The sequence below is a fragment of the Trachypithecus francoisi genome, unplaced genomic scaffold, assembly GCF_009764315.1.
Source record: "Trachypithecus francoisi isolate TF-2019V2 unplaced genomic scaffold, Tfra_2.0 Lachesis_group10, whole genome shotgun sequence".
In the NCBI taxonomy this organism is placed as follows: Eukaryota; Metazoa; Chordata; class Mammalia; order Primates; family Cercopithecidae; genus Trachypithecus; species Trachypithecus francoisi.
In genome coordinates, this window is record NW_022681455.1 from 123,150,027 (window position 1) to 123,168,793 (window position 18,767).

At 44.4% G+C, this 18,767-nt stretch overlaps 1 pseudogene; it reads left to right on the forward strand.

Moving 5' to 3' along the window:
* The first annotated feature begins 6,876 nt into the window (after window positions 1-6,876).
* Window positions 6,877-6,989, forward strand: LOC117088918 (annotated as a pseudogene).
* Window positions 6,990-18,767: the final 11,778 nt, after the last annotated feature.

The window sequence follows — 18,767 nt, forward strand, 5'->3', positions numbered from 1 at the left end:
GTTTATTTTCTCACAATTCTGCAGACTAAAAGTCTGAAATTAAGGTGTTGGCAGGGCTAGTTTCATTTTGGAAGCACGGAAGGAGAATTTATTCCATGCCTTTCTCCTAGCTTCTGGTGATGGCTGGCAATCCTCGGCTCTCCCTGGCTTGTAGATGCATTGCTCCAATCTCTTCCCCTGTTGTCCTATGATGTGCTCTCTTGTCTGTATCTCTAGTCAATTTCTTATAAGGACAATAACCATACTGGATTAGGGCCCACAATAATGACCTCCTTTTGATTGTGTTTACATAAACACCCTACTTTCAAATAAGAGCGTATGAACAGGCACTGGTGATTAAGACATCGATTTATTTCTCTCTTTTTTTTTTTTTTTTTTGAGACGGAGTCTCGCTCTGTCGCCCAGGCTGGAGTGCAGTGGCCGGATCTCAGCTCACTGCAAGCTCCGCCTCCCGGGTTTTACGCCATTCTCCTGCCTCAGCCTCCCGAGTAGCTGGGACTACAGGCGCCCGCCACCTCGCCCGGCTAGTTTTTTGTATTTTTTTAGTAGAGACGGGGTTTCACCGTGTTAGCCAGGATGGTCTCGATCTCCTGACCTCGTGATCCGCCCGTCTCGGCCTCCCAAAGTGCTGGGATGACAGGCTTGAGCCACCGCGCCCGGCCTGATTTATTTCTTGAAGGGGTAGTATTCAACCCATAACCACTGAGATATAGGGTTGGTTTTGGTTGGTTTTGTAGCCTGAACAGTGTTCTTCATTTTGCCTGTGTTGAGATGTGATTATGGAGGGGTCTTACTATCTGGTGTAACAGGAAGTATGTTCAGTGGGAGAATACTATGGCCCAGCTTCCTGTTTTCGGGGTGACTTTTCTATTTCTCGATAGCCTCCCTTCTTTGTATTGTCAAGCTTGTTAATTTCAGTCATTCTGGTCAGTGTGAATTGATATCTTATTGTAGGTGTAATTTGCGTTTCCTTGATGTCAATGGGATTGAGCACCTTTTAGGATTGTGGGGGCTGTTTGCCTATGCTTTTTTATAAAGTGTTTGTTCAAGTCTATTGCCATTTCTTTATTAGGCTGCCTACCATTTTCTTATTGAATTTCTAGAGCTTTTAACATATTCTGAATACAAGTTCTTACCAATACTATATATAGGTATATGGTATTGGTAATATCTTCTGCTAAATCATGGGTTACCTTTCTGTTTACATGCACCGGAGGGACAAGAACCTTCCATCAATGGTATGTTTTTACTTTCACCCAGGTATCAGGTATTGTATAGACACAGGCATAGGCCATGTTTGATTCAGCTTACCATGAACTCCCTGACCTCAACTCCTGCTTCTCTCCCCAGGTCCACCCTGCTCCAGCTGCACTTACTGCTGCCTTTGCCTGGAACGTTCTTTCCTTAGATAACCTCATGACTTGCATACCTCCCTACCTCTTCCTAATGAGGACTTCCTGTGCCACATTGTAATGATTGTATGCTCCATGCCATACTTATGCCTAGAAATCTCTGTCTACCTTCCCTGCCTTTTCTCATATAATTCCTTGCCATCTGACATATGACAAATATTTGAGTGCTGTCTATCTCCTCCTGAGATAATGTGAGCTCCATGAGGACAGGTTTTGTTTGTTTGTTTGGTTTCCTGCTGTATGCCTAGTACTTAGAATAATGCCTGCATGTAGGAGCTGACCAATGAATATATTTATTGCATAAACAAATGAAGGAAGGAAGGAATGATTGAAATGAACAGGTAGGAATGGAACCGTGCTGCCCGTATGTTGCTGATCTGATGTGGGACTCATGGTCCAATACAGAGTTTATAGAAACTACTGGGTGGCTCTTGTGTGATATTCACCAAGACTCCAGTGACGATAGGATTATACTCTGATATTTAAGTTTTAAAATTAACATATAATGGATCTTAACAACTGTAAGAGAAGGGATAGCTCCCAGGCTGCAAATCACCTCAGCAATCTGAGGTCAAATGAATAAGCATATCTAATGAAAAACATGCTGGTCAAAGGAATTTTAATCTGTTCATGAAAGCAAAGTGAAAGGAGAATCTTGGAGGCAATTTTTGGCAATATCCATCCAGACTCTGTCCAGGAGAAAGGGGCATTGCCAACCAACTTGGAGGATTCCAGACCCATTGGCAAGGGCATCCCTCCTGGAGCTGGCTGAAGGCAGTAAGATCAGTTGGCTTTAGTCCCTTGGTGAAGCCATCTTCAGAGTGTGTTGGCTGCCTTAGGCTATCTTGTGTGATGCTCCTACAAGTCCGTTGCCTTATAATTCCACTAAGCTTTCAGGTAAAATAGGTTTGGCCCTCCTTATAAGTCAGGGTCTGGGAAGAGCGTCAACTAATTGGGAGAGCTTCTAAAAGTTTCTATGCCAGTCATTTATCATTTTATGTTAATAAAATTGATAATGAAGTTTTGTAACAAGTCTCGTGAGGTTGAGTAATGGGATTCCATGTCTAAGAAAAGGAGTAGATCTTGTGTGCTGGAAAAGTCAACTTTCAGAGCCTCTAAGGTTGAGAGCTCAGCCCCCAAGGCTAGTAAAACCATCAGAGGAATGAATTCCACTTCATGAGACTTTTGACACATAGACTACCAGTTTCTTCGTGGTTGACCTGCACTTGCATTGGGGAGCCTATGGGCATGTTTCCAGAAGTTTCCTTTGTATGGAACATCTGATTTTTAGCTGTACTCTCATAAGACTCCCTTGCTGGTGAGCTGATGTTAATTTAAGAATTTTAGCTCTTTCAGTCTTAGGTATCATCAGGCATGTCACACTTTCTGTAGATTTGCCGTTTGTAGCTAGAGAAGCTGTAAAATGTTTAGGCGTTAGGCCTACTGAAGACTAACCAATGACCCAGTGTAATATTTTTAATTTGTCCCTTGACAACTTTATGTTCAGATTTCTAATTTCCTTATCAGATGCAAGGCCACAGTAAAAACATCACCAGTTAGGTAAAGTCTAAACTGGAATCTATGTCATCAAGCTGCCGTATTTAATTACCAATGTCCATAGGCATTGTGGTTCCTGATTCTATTCCTCTTACACCCTCTTGGAATCAGCTCCATGCTGGGTTTTTCTCATAATACACAGCTGGGAATTCTAGGATTTTCTTCTTGCCTTCTGTATATTTCTACCTAACAAGCTGTGGTCAAGACATCTTGCTATGTGGCCAAGATGGGGAAAATGGAGTGAGATAGACAAGTATTGCAATATTTGAGTAGTGAGAACCATCACATACTGTAATTTTTGGGTGATGAGAACCCAGCAATGCACTTAATAGACTGCTGAGGGGAAGTAGAGGCCTTGCTCAATCAACTTAATGGGAGAACTGAACATCCAAAGATTGTAACTACCATTTGGGGACTTCTTAACACTTGAGTTCGTTAAAGAAGTTGTTCAGTAAGAAGCCTGATGTTGCCACCATGTTTATACACACAGTTTTTAAGGCAGGCATAGAGAGGGTTACATTTTGTTTAATCGTCTCTTTAGAAAACAAAGAGGTAGTGTATCATTTAGAATGCATGCAGCTGCCAGTAACAAAATACCCAAGTAATAGTGTGTTAAGTAATAAAGGTATTTAAATATATAACATAACAAGAAGTTGGTTTCACAGTTCAGGGAAGTAGGAGGGGAATTCACCATCTCTAAGATTATTTTTTGGCCTTTACTTCACGGGGATAAATGGTTGTCACAGCTTCAAGCATCCAGTCCTGCATTCCAAGCAGAAAGGCAGGGAAACAAGAAGACTTTCTTTCTGAGGCTCTATTGTGTCGTTATCATGAGGAAGCTTCCCAGCAGGCTTCTCCCCGTGTCTCAGTGGACAGAGTTTGGTTGCATGCTCACTCCTAGGCCAATTGATGGAAAAGCAGGAAGGAGTTACTGCAGTGGTTTAGGTCATCTCAAAGCTGTGAAGAGGTCTGATGCCTTCCCTGGGATGACACGATACCTGCTCTCTACTTCAGCAATATGGGGTATATGCTAGCTGGGAGAGTGGAAATAAAAATGTCTTCCACATATATATTTTAATCAATTATATGAACAATTTTTTTTAATTAGCCTTAAATATGTAGAGATAACTGTTAAATAAATTCCTCACTGGGAGGAGAGAGGGGAGTGAGTGGATTTGATGCTGGGATGGGCAGGTATGCAGGTATCCAGGTAGAAGCTTGGCACCAATTTACCTGTCTCTAGGAAGTTCCTATCCTTTTCCTCCAGTTAGCCTGCATCTGGGATATAAAATCCGCTGAAACATCAGCCTCCGTGAACCACACAGCATGACTTGTTACATGTCACAGATGATTGCCCCTTGCTGGCCACCAAACTTGAACCATTCTGTGCAGCCGCTGCCTATTGTTTCGTGTTACGTTGTTGAGGTAGGACTGCCAAGTTCTAAACACATCCCCTGACTCCATCCAGAGTGGCACCTGCACACAAAAGCAATGCCCAGGGAGTGCCAGACCAAAATCATTTCTGCAGAGTTCAACTGGAGCATTAAGTGGCAAGTGGAATTTGACAGAGGGGAGGAGCAACCACACTTTGTATAAGAACATGAAAAAAAAAATCACGGTTATTAGATAAGCTGGAGAAAGAACAAAATTACACAGGGATGAATAAAAGTCTTTGCTTAGAGTGTCTGAAAGATACCGACCTCACAGATGGGGTAGGGTTGTGCTGGAGGTACAGTGATGTCAGCAATAAAGAGAGAGAATAAAGGAAGGAAGTCATGGCCAACTTGCAAAGATTTGTCTCTGCTGTCTGTTCTGTGAAAGCGCTTGGCAACAACACCTTTAAAATGAAGGTGTTGGTGTGAAGATCCAACAAGGTGCACTCTCTGAGTCTGGAGCCACTTCCAAAGGAGCTAAATAAAAATGAAGCAATTAATTGAGACACATTGTATGAAAGAAATCAGTGTAATACCAGATGGAAGGAGTCATGTCTGCAATCTTAGTGGAAAGAGCATTATTTATCGAGCATTGACCTTCTAGTGTGAGCACAGTGCATTCATTATCTCATTTAATTCTTACGATCACCAGCTGAGGCAGGTGCTTTCATTATCTCCATTTGACGGATCAGGAGGATTGTAGCTTAAAAGGCTTAACTCATAAGTGGAAAGGTCAGGATGTAGACCGAAGCTTTCTGAATCCAAAATCTGTGTTCCTAACCTCTATTCTGTACTGCTGGCCAAAATTAAAAACACTGAAGTGTGATACAAGGAAATTATAACTCTGATTGGATGAACTGAATACTAGGGTTTGTCTGTTCTTCAGGGGCAAGACGATGGTGTGGATTTACGAATACGTATTATGGACTGTATTCTAAGTGACAGATTCCCAGCCTAAAGTGGCTCTAAAAAAAAAAAAAAGGAGGACATGGACTCCTGTGGTCAGCTGAATAAAGGCACCCCAAAATGTCCACATCCTGATCCTCAGAACCCATGAATATCCACATCCTAATCCCCAGAACCCATGAAAGTCCATCCTAATCCCCAGAACCCGTGAATATCCACATCCTAATACCTGAAACACATGAATATGTTGCCTTATATGGCAAAAGGGGCTTTGTAGATGTGATTAAGTCAAAGATCCTGAAATGGCAGAGATGGGCCTGGAATATCTGGGTGGTCCCAACATAATCAAAAGGATCCTTAAAAAGGAAAGAGGGAGGTTTGGTTATAGAAGTAGGAGACAGGAGGATGGAAGCAAGAAGTTGGAGCAATGTTAGGAAGGGCCCTGAGCCGAAGAATGTAGGTGGCCTCTAGAAGCTGGAAAAAGGAAAGCCAACAGCTTTTGCCCTAGAGCCTTCAGAAGGAACACAGCCCTGCCAACATCTTGATTTTGGACTTCTGACCTCCAGAACTGTAAGAGAATACACTTGTGTTGTTTTAAGCTATCCTTATCATTATTGTGGTAATTTGTTACAGCAGCAAAAGGGAACTAATACAACTCCCTGTACCTGAAAAACCTAGGACAGCAATGGCTTCAGGCATGACTGGGTCTAGAGACTCTGGCGGTGGGGGGGGCGCCTTGATGCTGTCCCTCCTCATAACTTAACTGTGCTTTCTTTTGCAAGGGCTGTATTCACTGATGGGCTTTCCTTGGGTTGTGGACAAGCTGACAACAGTAGCTGCAGGCTTTTGCCTCACCACTGTAGCAATCCCAGTAGAGCAGACCGCACCCCTTTCCTAGTAATGTCTGCAAATGTCCCAGGGCTGACCTGCATGGGCCTGGCTTGTACCCTCAATGATCACTGTGATTCTGATTGGCCAAATCTCATCACTGACTGTGTCTCAAGGTAGGAGGGAGGTCAGCCTCACCTGAACCTCAGTGACTCTTTTTTTTTTTTTTTTTTTTTTTTTTTTTTTTTTTGAGACGGAGTCTTGCTCTTTCGCCCGGGCTGGAGTGCAGTGGCCGGATCTCAGCTCACTGCAAGCTCCGCCTCCCGGGTTTACGCCATTCTCCTGCCTCAGCCTCCCGAGTAGCTGGGACTACAGGCGCCCGCCACCTCGCCCGGCTAGTTTTTTGTATTTTTAGTAGAGACGGGGTTTCACCGTGTTAGCCAGGATGGTCTCGATCTCCTGACCTCGTGATCCGCCCGTCTCGGCCTCCCAAAGTGCTGGGATTACAGGCTTGAGCCACCGCGCCCGGCCAACCTCAGTGACTCTTAAGGTAGAGGGGTGCTTTGCAAAGGAAAGTCCAGCTGGGCAGGCAAAAGCAATGGATGCCTACCAGACAGTGTGAGGCAGGAGCACTGGGACTTGGACTCTTACTGGTTCCAAGGGAAACCAGAGAGACAGAAATAGAGGTTTCTGTCTCACCAGCAGAGACAGTTAACAAAACCAAAAAACCCTCCCCCTCCATCCTTTTGTGGTTTGTAAGTGTGATGATTGGGTTTTCATACTCATGTGTGAAATGTGCCTCCCTCAAGCCTTGTTATGATGTGGCAGGCACATTACCCTTACCCATCTGATGAAAAGAAAAGGAAAAACAAAAATTGGGGAATCAATTATAGGCAGCAGTGATGGGGTGAATTCGAGGTCTTGCTGCGATCTGATGGAGAAAGACAGGTGTGAAAGGGACAGGAAAATAAAAAGGAAGGATCCCTTGGTTGTTGGATGGGAGAAACAAGAGGACCATGAGAACGATTCCTTTGGACACATGTGACCTGATGGCATCTCCAGACGCCGAGCTCCTGAGTTAATTCATCACCTCAGCTCAGCTGATGCTTACTGAGCACCTAACACGTGCAGGTTTTCCTCTTGATGCTTAGAACACAGCAATAAGAAAGACAGACAAAAATTCCTGACCTCACAACGGTTGTCTGATAGTAGGAAGCAGGAACAAACAGACAATAAAGTAGATAAATAAGGAGACCAGGGTTGCTGTTGTCTATCACCTGAAGGTAATACTAACAGGTGAGGGTGTCAGTCAACAGAGGCCACACTGATGTGAGATGAAGTAAACCTTGTTAGAAGTTGGCCTTGACTCAGAGAACTCAAGAACTATCAGATAGCTGTGAACACAGGATGGCATGATCTGACTCATACTTCTGAAGGATCAGGAAAACTCGACTTGGTTTTAGAACCAGGGGCTAAAGTGTCCATCCTGTTCAGCTATAAGCACCAAAAGAGAGATGCCCTTACTTGGGGGCAAGAATAAAAGAAGCAGCAACTTGAGGCTCCTTCTGTGAGCCACATGGAACAATACTCTAGATGGACTGGCTCTAGACAGTAGCCGCAGGCTTTTGCCTCACCACTGTAGCAATCCCAGTAGAGCAGACCGCACCCCTTTCCTAGTAACGTCTGCAATGTCCCAGGGCTGACCTGCACGGGCCTGGCTTGTACCCTCAATGATCACCGTGATTCTGATTGGCCAGATCTTATCACTGACTGTGTCTCAAGATAGGAGGGAGGTCAGCCCCACCTGAACCTCAGTGACTCTTAAGGTAGAGGGGTGCTTTGCAAAGGAAAGTCCAGCTGGGCAGGTAAAAGCGATGGATGCCTGCCAGACATAGGGTGTACCTGCCACAGTGCCACCGTATCATCTGCCTCTTTGCTCACTTTTGAAGTTGAATGTCAAGGGTGAAGGGTGATGGCCTAGAAAGTGAGCACTGCTCAGTCTCGGCCTCAGTGAGGGAACTCCAAAGGCTGGGACTCTCCGTTGGGGTTTCCAGTGGTACGCAGAGACTCACGGAGCAGACTGAGTTCAGCTGGGGTGCAAAGACTGCTCTGCAGAGTCCATTCTCGGCAAACAGCCAGGCCCACCCAGGGAAGGAGCTCAGGATCTGGAGGTGTCATCAGGTCACATGTATCCAAAGGAATCGTTCTCGTGGTCCTCTTGTTTCTCCCATCCAACAGCCAAGGGATCCTTCCTTTTTATTTTCCTGTCCCTTTCACACTTGTCTTTCTCCATCAGATCGCAGCAAGACCTTGAATTCTCCCCATAACCGCTGCCTGTAATTGATTTCCCAGTTTTTGTTTTTCCTTTTCTTTTCATCAGATGGGTAAGGGTAATGTGCCTGCCACATCATAACAAGGCTTGAGGGAGGCATGTTTCACACATGTGTGCATGCAAGCATTTTACCATCACTTACCAAGTGTGTGCAAAGCACCAGCTAATGAACTAGAAGCTGCAGTCAGCAAGACAAGCTCCACATGGTCTCTGCTCTTGCACAGCTCCTGCTCTGGAGGAGAGAATGGCAATCCCATGTGATAATTACTAAAAGGTTGGATAAGCCCAGGATACTCAGGGAACATGGGGAAGACAGGAGCGCACCGGGGCCAAGATTCCTTCCTGCTTCTGTACACGTAATTCCATCGGGGAGCCTAACACGTAATTGTGATTTTGTCGTTTATGTCCCATTGGAACCATCTCTAGGTGTATATGCTCCCTTTCTGAGCAAATGCATTCTAAATCCAATAGGTTTCCCGGCTCCCGTGTTGAGTTCTAACTCATGGGTAGTTTAATCCCTGAATACGGATGTTTGCTGGTGGGAAATTGCTGTTTCCTTTCCTTGCTGAGAGGAGGTGGAAAACCAGAGGGCATTAATTTAAGTAAAAGGTGATATTAAGTAAAAGGTGCAGAGGCGGACTAGGTGCTTCTAAGCCCCAGCCCTACAAGTGGCTCGTGCTGGGTGGCAGAGAGTGACTGTGCTCCCCACCCTGGACCTGACACTTACTCTTCTCTGTGCTAGGCTCGTCCCGCAGCTATTTGGATGGCCACTTTCTTCCAATTATTTAAGCCTCAATTTTAACATAAGCTCCTTAGAGAGGCAGTCCCTGACCACCTTGTCTAAAATCATTGCCCTCCACATCATCCTTGTCATTTTCCTCATATCACTAACTATAATCTGAACACATCCTGCTTCCTGTCTTTCTCCCTTATTTAAAGATAAGTTCTATATGGACAGCAGCTATTTCTGTCTTCTTCACTGTTGTATTCCCAATACACATAGTAGGTGTTCAATAGATACTTCATGAATAAACAGACAGCAATAGAGGGGATACTTGAGCTACAGTATCTAAACTGTTGGAATGTGTAGAACTAGAAGAAGCCACTAGTGGCTGTTTCTTTTTTTTTTTGCACCTGAAGAAGGTGAGGCCCAGAGAAAGAAGCAGTTTAATTGAAGCCACCCCGGCAGAAGAATCCACATCACAGTCCTACCTCAGGTGGACGTACCATCTGTTGCTCTTGCTGGGAAGAGCTCCGAACTCCTGGGTCCCGGTTGAGGTGGGTGGTGATAAGGGCATCCCTTGAGAGCCACTTGGAGCCACCGCCTCCTGGCAGAGGCAGTGCCCTCTTGTGGCAGCCCTGTGATATACACACAGCCCTTCCAGGCTCCGTGTGGTTCCTGAGGATAGTTTATGAGACACACCCTTCTCTTTGTACCGTTCAGCTCCTTCTGGAGGCTTATTACAGATTCCACTGGGACCAGAATTGACAAACACCAAAACCACTATGAATTCCAAGAATGACCTTAAGCCGTGTTTGATAGTTCTGTTAGAGCCAGTAACTCATTTTGAATACTTAGTTACCACTCCAGCCTTGCAGTTCTTGTGCATACCAGAATTTCCAGCTCTTCTTACGTGTGTGGCTTCCAAGAACTGCTCCAAGATTTAAGCCCTGTGTTCTTTTTTAAAGTTTACTTTTTTATTGAGCTATAACCTTCACAAAGTAAAATGCATGCAGGTTCAGTATACAGAGAGAAATGTTATATAATGACTTTTTTTGCTTATTAGTTTCGCCTGTTCTTGTACTCCATGTAAACATCATCATTCAGAACTTTTCTTGTGTGTCTATCTAAACATTTAAAGTCAATATTTTGTCTATGATATGCAGTGGTTTATTATTTTCCATTGCTGTGCACTTATTAGGTGACAATTTCAGACAATAGTATGAGCACATTGCAATTTATTCATTCTACATTTAAGACATTATTTAGCTTGTTACCGGTTTTTGTGAATAACTGAACATTTTCATACATGTGTTTTTGCGGACTATTCATATAACCAGGAGTGGAATTGCTAACATACTTTAGCCTTGATAAATACTACCAAACATTTTTCCAAAGTAGTATGTCAATTTACACTCCCACCTGCAGTGAATGAGAGTTTCATTTCTTTCACATCTTCATCAATCCTTGGTATCATTGGTCCTTTAGTCATTCTAATATGTTGTTGTGCTTTGCATTTACTTTGCATTTCCCTGATGACTAATTAAGTTGGCAGTTTTTCTTACATTTATCGAACCTTGCATTTTGAACAAGTACACATTTATTGTCCAGAGCATGTACTCCCCTGAAGTTTGTAGACTGCCTTCGGACTTGTCCTTTTTCTTGATGAACCTTTCTCTATGTTCCCCATGGGATGTAGTCATCACTATCCATATATGAATGTAGACTAGAAACCTTAAATCTGTCTTTCCTTCGCCACTGTGCTCAAGAGGTCACAAAGTCCTACGGACCCAGAAATATCTCCTGAATGTGTTTGCTTCTCTTTATTCTCATTGTGATCACCCTAGTTCAATTTTGTCATCTCTTGTCCATACTAGCAGGAGAATATCACTCTCCACATTCCCTTACCTGAAGAATGGGTTCCATTTTTCTGAGAATGTTTCCTCTTTGAATCTGCATGCAGCACAACTAGAAAGAGAAATAAGAATCGTGACTACTAACATCTTTAGAATGTTTAGTGTCTTTCAGGACTTTTAAAAGTTTATTATATGTATTATCTATGAAGTAGGTACTCTTATCGTCCCCCTCGCCCAGTTTCAGATAAGGAAATTAAACTATAGAAGTTAAGAAACCGCAGCAAGTAAGCTACATGGTTGAGCTGGAGTTCAAAACCAGAGTCTGTCTTCAGAGCCAACTGCTAAACCACTCTGTGATATGTGCCAGTGGGGCTTGATTGAAAGTTACAAGCTCATATTTAATTAACAGATTTCATTTTTCTACATAATTATGGTTTGGAGATTTATAGTTATGCCGCTGGGAATGAGGCGGATTTGACAGCTGCCATCTTGGCTAGAGAAATACTCTCCGCGTTTGGAAACATGGTGGTACCAAGGCCAGGATTCCAGGTTTGAGCCTCTCCCTAGCCGGTTAGCTTCCACGGAGGAAAACAATTAGTGAGGGCTGTGAACCACAGGAGACACTGGACAAAGAGTGAGGGCAGATCCCATAAACCATGTTCACCAGTGCAGGTACTACTGACGATAGGGCTCCTGTGGTTTATAGCCAAGGAGGACAGGTCCTTCTGGAGCCAGCAGCCTCAAGAGCAGGTGCAGCAGCAACAAGCACTGTTCCTCTGTTGCAAGTTTCAAGTGGGTCTTGAGGCAGTCAAAACAGAGACAGCCCCCAGGTTTAATCCCACCAGAGATTCAATGCAAAAACTAAGATCCTTTGGGCCATTACAATGTACCAAGCACAAGGCTGAGTGTTTTATGGCCGCAAGCTTACTTAAAAATCACAATAACCTTATGAGAGAGCTACTGTTGTTATATAGGAGCCAGCTGTTATCCAGGGGCGATTCATTCCAAGACCCTTAGTGGATGCCTGAAGCTGAGGATAGAACCAAACCCTATACATACATATTTCTTTCTATACATACATATTTCTTTCTGTACATACATACCTATAATAAAGTTTAATTTACAAATTAGGCACAGTAAGAGATTAACAATAACCCATACTCAAATGGAATAATTGTAACAATATACTGTAATGAAAGTTTTGTGAATGTGGTCTCTCTCTCTCAACATCTGTTTTACCATATTCGTGCTTCTACTTGTAATCTGTCCGTTTCATAATCAATGCGACTACTAAGTGACTAATGGGCCAGCAACATGGACAGTGCGGCTATGCTGGACACAGGGGAGAGTCACATACTGGGCGGGATGGAGTGGGATGGCAGGGGATTTCACCATGTTTTTCAGAATGGTGTGTAACTTAAAACTTACAAATTATTTGTTTCTGGGATTTTCTGTTTAATAATTTTGCACTGTGATTGACTGCATGTAACTGAAACTGCAGAAACCACAAATAAAGGGAGACTGCTGTACCCATTTTGCAGATGGGGCCTCAGAGACCTAGAGAGGTTAAATACCAAGCGCTAGGCCAGTGCTTCTCAAATATTGAGGAGTTTTTAAATCCCCTGGGGACCTGGTGGAAATGCAGATTCTGACCTGGCAGGGCTGAATTGAGATTCTGCATTTCTAATAAACTGCCAGGGGATGCCACTGCTGCTGGTTGAGGTACCATGCCAGTAACAAGGCCCCCGTCCTACAGCTGGTAAGTGGCAGAGCTGAGATTCTCTTACAGGCGGTAGGGGTCCCGGGCTTTCTCTCTCCACCACCCTGCTCTATTGTTTCCTGTCACAGCTCTGACTACCTCATTTAGATCATGTTCAGAGGTCAGGCCCTGGCAAGTGTCCTTGTGACTTTGCATTAAGGCTCCACAACGCTTCCCCTCCCTCTCTTTGCTCCAGACCCACCAGTCGCCTTGCCATTCCACTCGCCACCTGCCCTTGCCCTTGCTCTTCCCTCCTGCTGCAATGCTCTTCCCCATGCATGAGAAGGCTTGTCCCCCCATGCCTTCTTCTCTCTTCTCAAATGTCTCCTCCTTGGAGAGGATGCTGTCTGCAATAGCTGCCCCTGCCCCTGCAGACTGGCCCCTTTCCCCTCTTACCCTTCTCCCATTCTAAGATTTTTTTACAGCATTTATCACAATAAGATGATATATTTCATATACATATAGTTTATTGTTAATTATCTGTTTTCCTCACTAGAATGTGAGCTTCATGAAGGCAGAACTTTGTCCATTTTTCTCACTTTTTTATCTTTAGCATCTTGAATGGTGTCTGCAATGTAGTGGGGTTTAATAATTATGTATGATATGAATAAATTAGATTATAAATGAACGAATGACTGAATAGAATACATGTTCTAACTTCCCAATATCTAATAACAACAGAAGCACCTAACATTTACTGAACACGTACAGTGCCAGAAAACACAGCAATTACTTTACCCAGATGATCCCATTTATTCTTACAAAAACTCTTAGAGCTGTTATTACTAATTCCAATTTTCAGATGAGGAAACTAAGACTCAGAGAGGTACACTAATGTGCCCAAGGTCACACAGCTAGTAAGTGACAGAATTAGATTTTTCAGCCAGATCTAATTCCCCTAAAGTCGACAGAAAGTCTCCTGTGCTGGGCACCATAAGAGAGCTCACCATTGTTTCCATGGCAACAGGTCATGTCAGTAACTCTGATGCAGGATCGAGCGTAGGAAAACACTGAGCTTGGAGAGGAGGCCCTCATGCCAGAATCACAAATATTTAACCAAGGTAAAAAAGAAAATAAAGGAAAATGACTGGCTTGGTAAATTAATCCTTACTTTCTCCACCACTTTTTATTTTCCTCCAATAAACCTATTCCTGGTCAGGAAAAATAATTCCACTTGACATTTGGTTTTAATTTTACAAAAATGACCTTGGCTATGTGAAAGGACATACTTTGTCATCAAGAATGTGCATGTTTAACCCCAGCACTGGGGGGTCACGCTATTTCTTTATAGCAGGCGTGTTATCTTAGAGCAGGAGGAGAAAACAGGGAGCCAGGATTGCATTTTGCACCCAGTGCCCTCAGCAATTTCTGGTGCATTGTGAACAGTTAAATAGGAATAACCTCTACTTAATCTTGGAAGCAGGTTAGTGGGTTTATTTAATCACTGACAAAAGAGTATTTTCTAGGTGGAAAGGAGAGTAGAGAGGGTTTGTGACCGGCTGGAATGACAGAGACTAGGATTTAAGCTTTGGGTAGCTCCAGTTACACAATTTGTGATGCTTTCACACAGGTCGACAGTGATCCTGAAAGTCTTGTTTATCTAGGGAGAGAGCTGCATGCTCTTCCTTGACAGTAATTAGAGACATCTCCTTGTACGTAAACCTCCCATGTTCTCTGAGCTGCTAAGTTAATTCTGGGTCCCCCAGAGTTCTATTAGTGTTACCACTTGGCCAAAGAAACTGAGGATTACTGAGGTTTTTCAGAGTACTTTTCTCAAAGGTAAAGAATCCAGATTAAGGACTATTGAGGCTCCTATAAGGAGCTGAAGGGGAGAAGCGCAGGGTAAAGCCACAGTGATATTCATGGCTATATTCTTGGAGGCCTGTTTGCATTTGATTTGTGTGGGGCGTGGAGGCTGACTCCAGTCTAACATCCAGTTGTTGAGAGGGGTAGAAGTTCTAACAGTGCATGATGTTTATAATCCTATTAATAATAAAACTACCACAACACAATAACAACACAGAAAACACGTTGAGCCTCCCACCCTCGAATCACTTCCCTACCTCCATAGGAGTACCCACCAGGTAGAAAGCCCAGGAGCCTCCTGTTTTTTAGAGTCTTTAACTCCATTCCCTGGCCAAGTGGGTTGTTCTTGGTCCCAGCAGGAAATGAATGGGCACATTTAAATCAGTGGAGGAAGGTTTAACAAAGAGGCAATTTACATGTGTGTGGGCAGGGTGTAGGGAAACCACAAGGGATAGTTCGGTGACTAAGGGTCTGCAACAGCAGGGCTGTCCTCAGGGGTAAGCAGTTTACTGAAACCTGAGAGTCTTGCAGACAGGGTCTACTCGAATGAAGCTTGACCTCGGGGAAGAGCATCATCAGTGGACTCTGTTGGGGAGGGAGCCCTGACCTCATCCTCTTCCTATCCTTTAGTACCCTCCCGGGGCTCTCCACTGCAGACGCAAAGCAGAAGCCAAAGGCGAGGAACAGGGCAGGGATTAGGTGGCAAGGGATGGAGCGTGGATCTGCAGGGGCCGGTGGCCAGGTCAGCACACGAAGGGAGACGGGACCAGTGGGGGATTCCTGCCCTGACATAGGTCTGTGAAGTCTCTCTCAGGAATTCGGAGCTCGGCCTGAGGATCAGCCAGGGAGCGATCCTGGGTGACTGGGAGTTATTATGGTTAGATAGTATTCAGAAGCCATATGAGGTGGTCACAGTCCACTGTGTGGATAGTCAGAGAAAGCCAGTGCCCAGAGAAGTAAGAAAATGTACAGAAAGAAGCAGAACCTTTGCTGGATGCCGTGGCTCACGCCTGTAGTCCCGGTACTTTGGGAGGCCGAGGCAGGCAGATCACGAGGTCAGGAGTTCGAGACCAGCCTGGCCAGCATGGTGAAACCGCATCTCTACTAAAAATACAAAATTAGCCAGGCACAGTGGCAGGCACCTGTAATCACAGCTACTTGGAAAGCTGAGGCAGGAGAATGGCTTGAACCCAGGAGGCGGAGGTTGCCGTGAGCCGAGATCGCGCCGCTGCACTCCAGCCTGGGCGACAGAGCAAGACTCTGTCTCAAAAAAAAAAAAAAAAAAAAAAAAAAACAAAGAAGCAGAACCATGCAACAGAGAGTGGACACTCAAGTCCTGCCCATGGCTTCTTTCTGCAGATGGTGCATGCCTCGCCTCTGAGTCCTCCCAGATATCCCTTACCCTTGTGATACACTTCCCTTTCTGCTGAAACAGCTTCAGTGGGATTCTGATTTCTTAATTTATATAAATAACTGCCATCTTGGAGCATTTCCTATAAACCAAGAAATGGGCTGAGTTCTTTACAAGCATTATCGAATTTGAAATAATCCTATATGATGCCACTTTTCCAGGAGTGCAAACTGAGCCTTGGGGAGGTTAGTAGCTCACTCAAGGGGAGACAGACAGTATGAGGCTGAGCCAGGACTTGATCCCAGGTCTGCATGACTGTAAATCCCAGGTTGGTGGTCATTCCTCCCTTCCGCAATGGGAAGAGTCTTCTTCATTGTCCCTCATGCTGGTATCAGGGCGTTGGTGGGATGTCTGTACGATGCTGTGGCTGCACCTTGTAGCTTTGTATTGTCTACCAGCCGTTCAGGCCTGCCCTCCCCTCTTCTTTTGCATGCTGAGCCCTCCAGTTGTGTGGGGGCTGGTTCTCTGCATGCCCAGATCTATTTTTTGCCCTCATCTACTGTGCCCTCCGTGTCCCAAGAAGCTGAGCCCATGGACGCCTCTGGCCTCCGTTGGGATTCGGCCATGGGAGAGGCACCAGCAGGGGCCAGGCAGGAGGGGAGAGTGGTGCACTTCTTTGCATGTGCCCTTGTGTGCCAGTGCCAGCAGGCTCTTACAGCATGGTTTGCTCCCCAAGCCCTTTCTGTCCTAGAGACAAAAAGGCTTCCTGTGGTTCCTGCAAGGCTGCTCCCTGGGTGCCTCGTTATCCCTTGTTAGTTCCCTTAACCCTGCCCTCACCTGTAAACAGGCCTTTCCTCCAATTCTTTTCAGGATCTAAGGGAGTGTGTCTGTTTCCTGCAAGGACCTTGTCCTATAAACTGTTCCTGCCCGTCTGAGAATGTCCAATCATGTCTTTAGGACCACAGATCCTGAAACAAGGAAGCTGAGTTTACCAGGGTCGGTCCACTGAATACACTGACCTCACAGTTGCAGACCCGCCGAATACTTCCCTTTTGGTTTATGACAGCCCAGGCCCAAGTCCAGGGCCCTAAGCACCAGACCCAGCAGGGCTGTCAGTGGTTCTGGCTCAGGACATGCAGGGAACAGTTTTCTTTTCAGAGTGCTCCTTAATAATGCACATGACAGCCATCAGGACGTCCCGCAAAGCCCAGTGACAACTCCCTGGATAGCTCTGTCATTACAGTAATCATTTGAATCAATAGTGTAGTAAAGCTGCCATACGTTTATTTCACCCGAGAGATTAAGCAAACAATTATATAAAACATTCCACAGAAAACCCAGCGCTCCAGATGCAGAAGGGAGACTGCGCGCTCGTCCCCAACCAAATGCTCTTCCTTTAATGCATTTGTGTTTGCTGCTTTATCCTCAGACTCTAAATTCTCACATTCGGAAAGAATAAACCTGTACATTTGCCAAGTTTTTTATTCCAGCCTGGGGAACTCACCCTGTGTGAGTGAGTGAGAGAGAGTCTATGTGTGTGTTTGTTTCTCAAGCATCCTAGAATGTACAATGCCTACATCACCACTCTAAACATAGCAGAAACTCCATAAAAGCCCACGGGCAGTGGCCGTGGTAGTGATGGTTTAAAAGGATGACTATGGCATAACTTCTGAGCATGACGGGTTTCTCCTGATAATGAGGCTTTACTTCTTTGGACTTCTCTTTTCTGCACATTGAGCCACACCACCAATTTAATGGATTTGAAACATCCATTGTGATGGTTTTATTTTCACCTTGGTCAGAGAGAGATGCAGCTGGGAGCATCTCAAGCACTGGAGGCAGCATTAACTTCCGGGGGCCAAGATTTCCTCTCTCTCCATGTTATCTGGATGGTTTTCTAATGTACACTCGCTCAGTAGTTTGAACTTGGCCATAATTACAGTCTTATTATCCTCACTAGCTTTACTTATCTCATTATCTCCTCCCTCCTGTGTTAGAGGTCAGTAGAACATCCCTTTTATTAGCCACTTAATCCTTCTATCTGGTAGTTCAGCCCTGATTGATCCACTTAAGGTCCTTCTTTGTAGTTAACTTTGCTGACATTTGAGATTCCCACCCCTCCAGTCCTTTCATTGCACACAAGCAGTCAGCTCTCTAGATCAGGAGTTCATTATCATTAATTTTATTAGAAGGAAGTCGAGTTTCATCATTGCGCATTGAGCACCACTTTATTTTTATACTCCTCCCTCTCTACTTTTCTGGAGGTTGGCTCTTCTATCTTTGCATACTTTTTTGTACTCTTCTTTGGAAAATTTTAGTAGCGGCTTGTGGATATCTAAAAATGTCCACCTTCATAGGAAAGGACATGGCCTAATGCCCAGGAGTAGACAGATTGACAGAGTGTTAATGTGTGTGCGTGATGAGAAATGGGTGTGTACTACAAATGACCCATTTTATTGATTCATTCAGCAAATATTTATTAGGTATCACTCCCGTATTCACTGATAAAGTGACGAAATCATCTCAAACCATCATTTTCTTCTATATCTAACCCTATGCAGCTTTTCCCTGGAGGGTATGCTCACAATTTGTCTTTGTTTTAACGTCTAGACTGATGATAAATTTACAAGGTATATACTGTTGTAGAACACATTCCATACTTTTTATTTTATCTATGTTACTATCTACAAAGATGCTTTTATAGCATTTTGATAGTTCTGTCATATTTTTTAACGATCACCACTGGAATTTCCCTGCCTAAGAATGCTGGGGTCTGGGCAAGGATAAGACAGATATTTCCACCCTG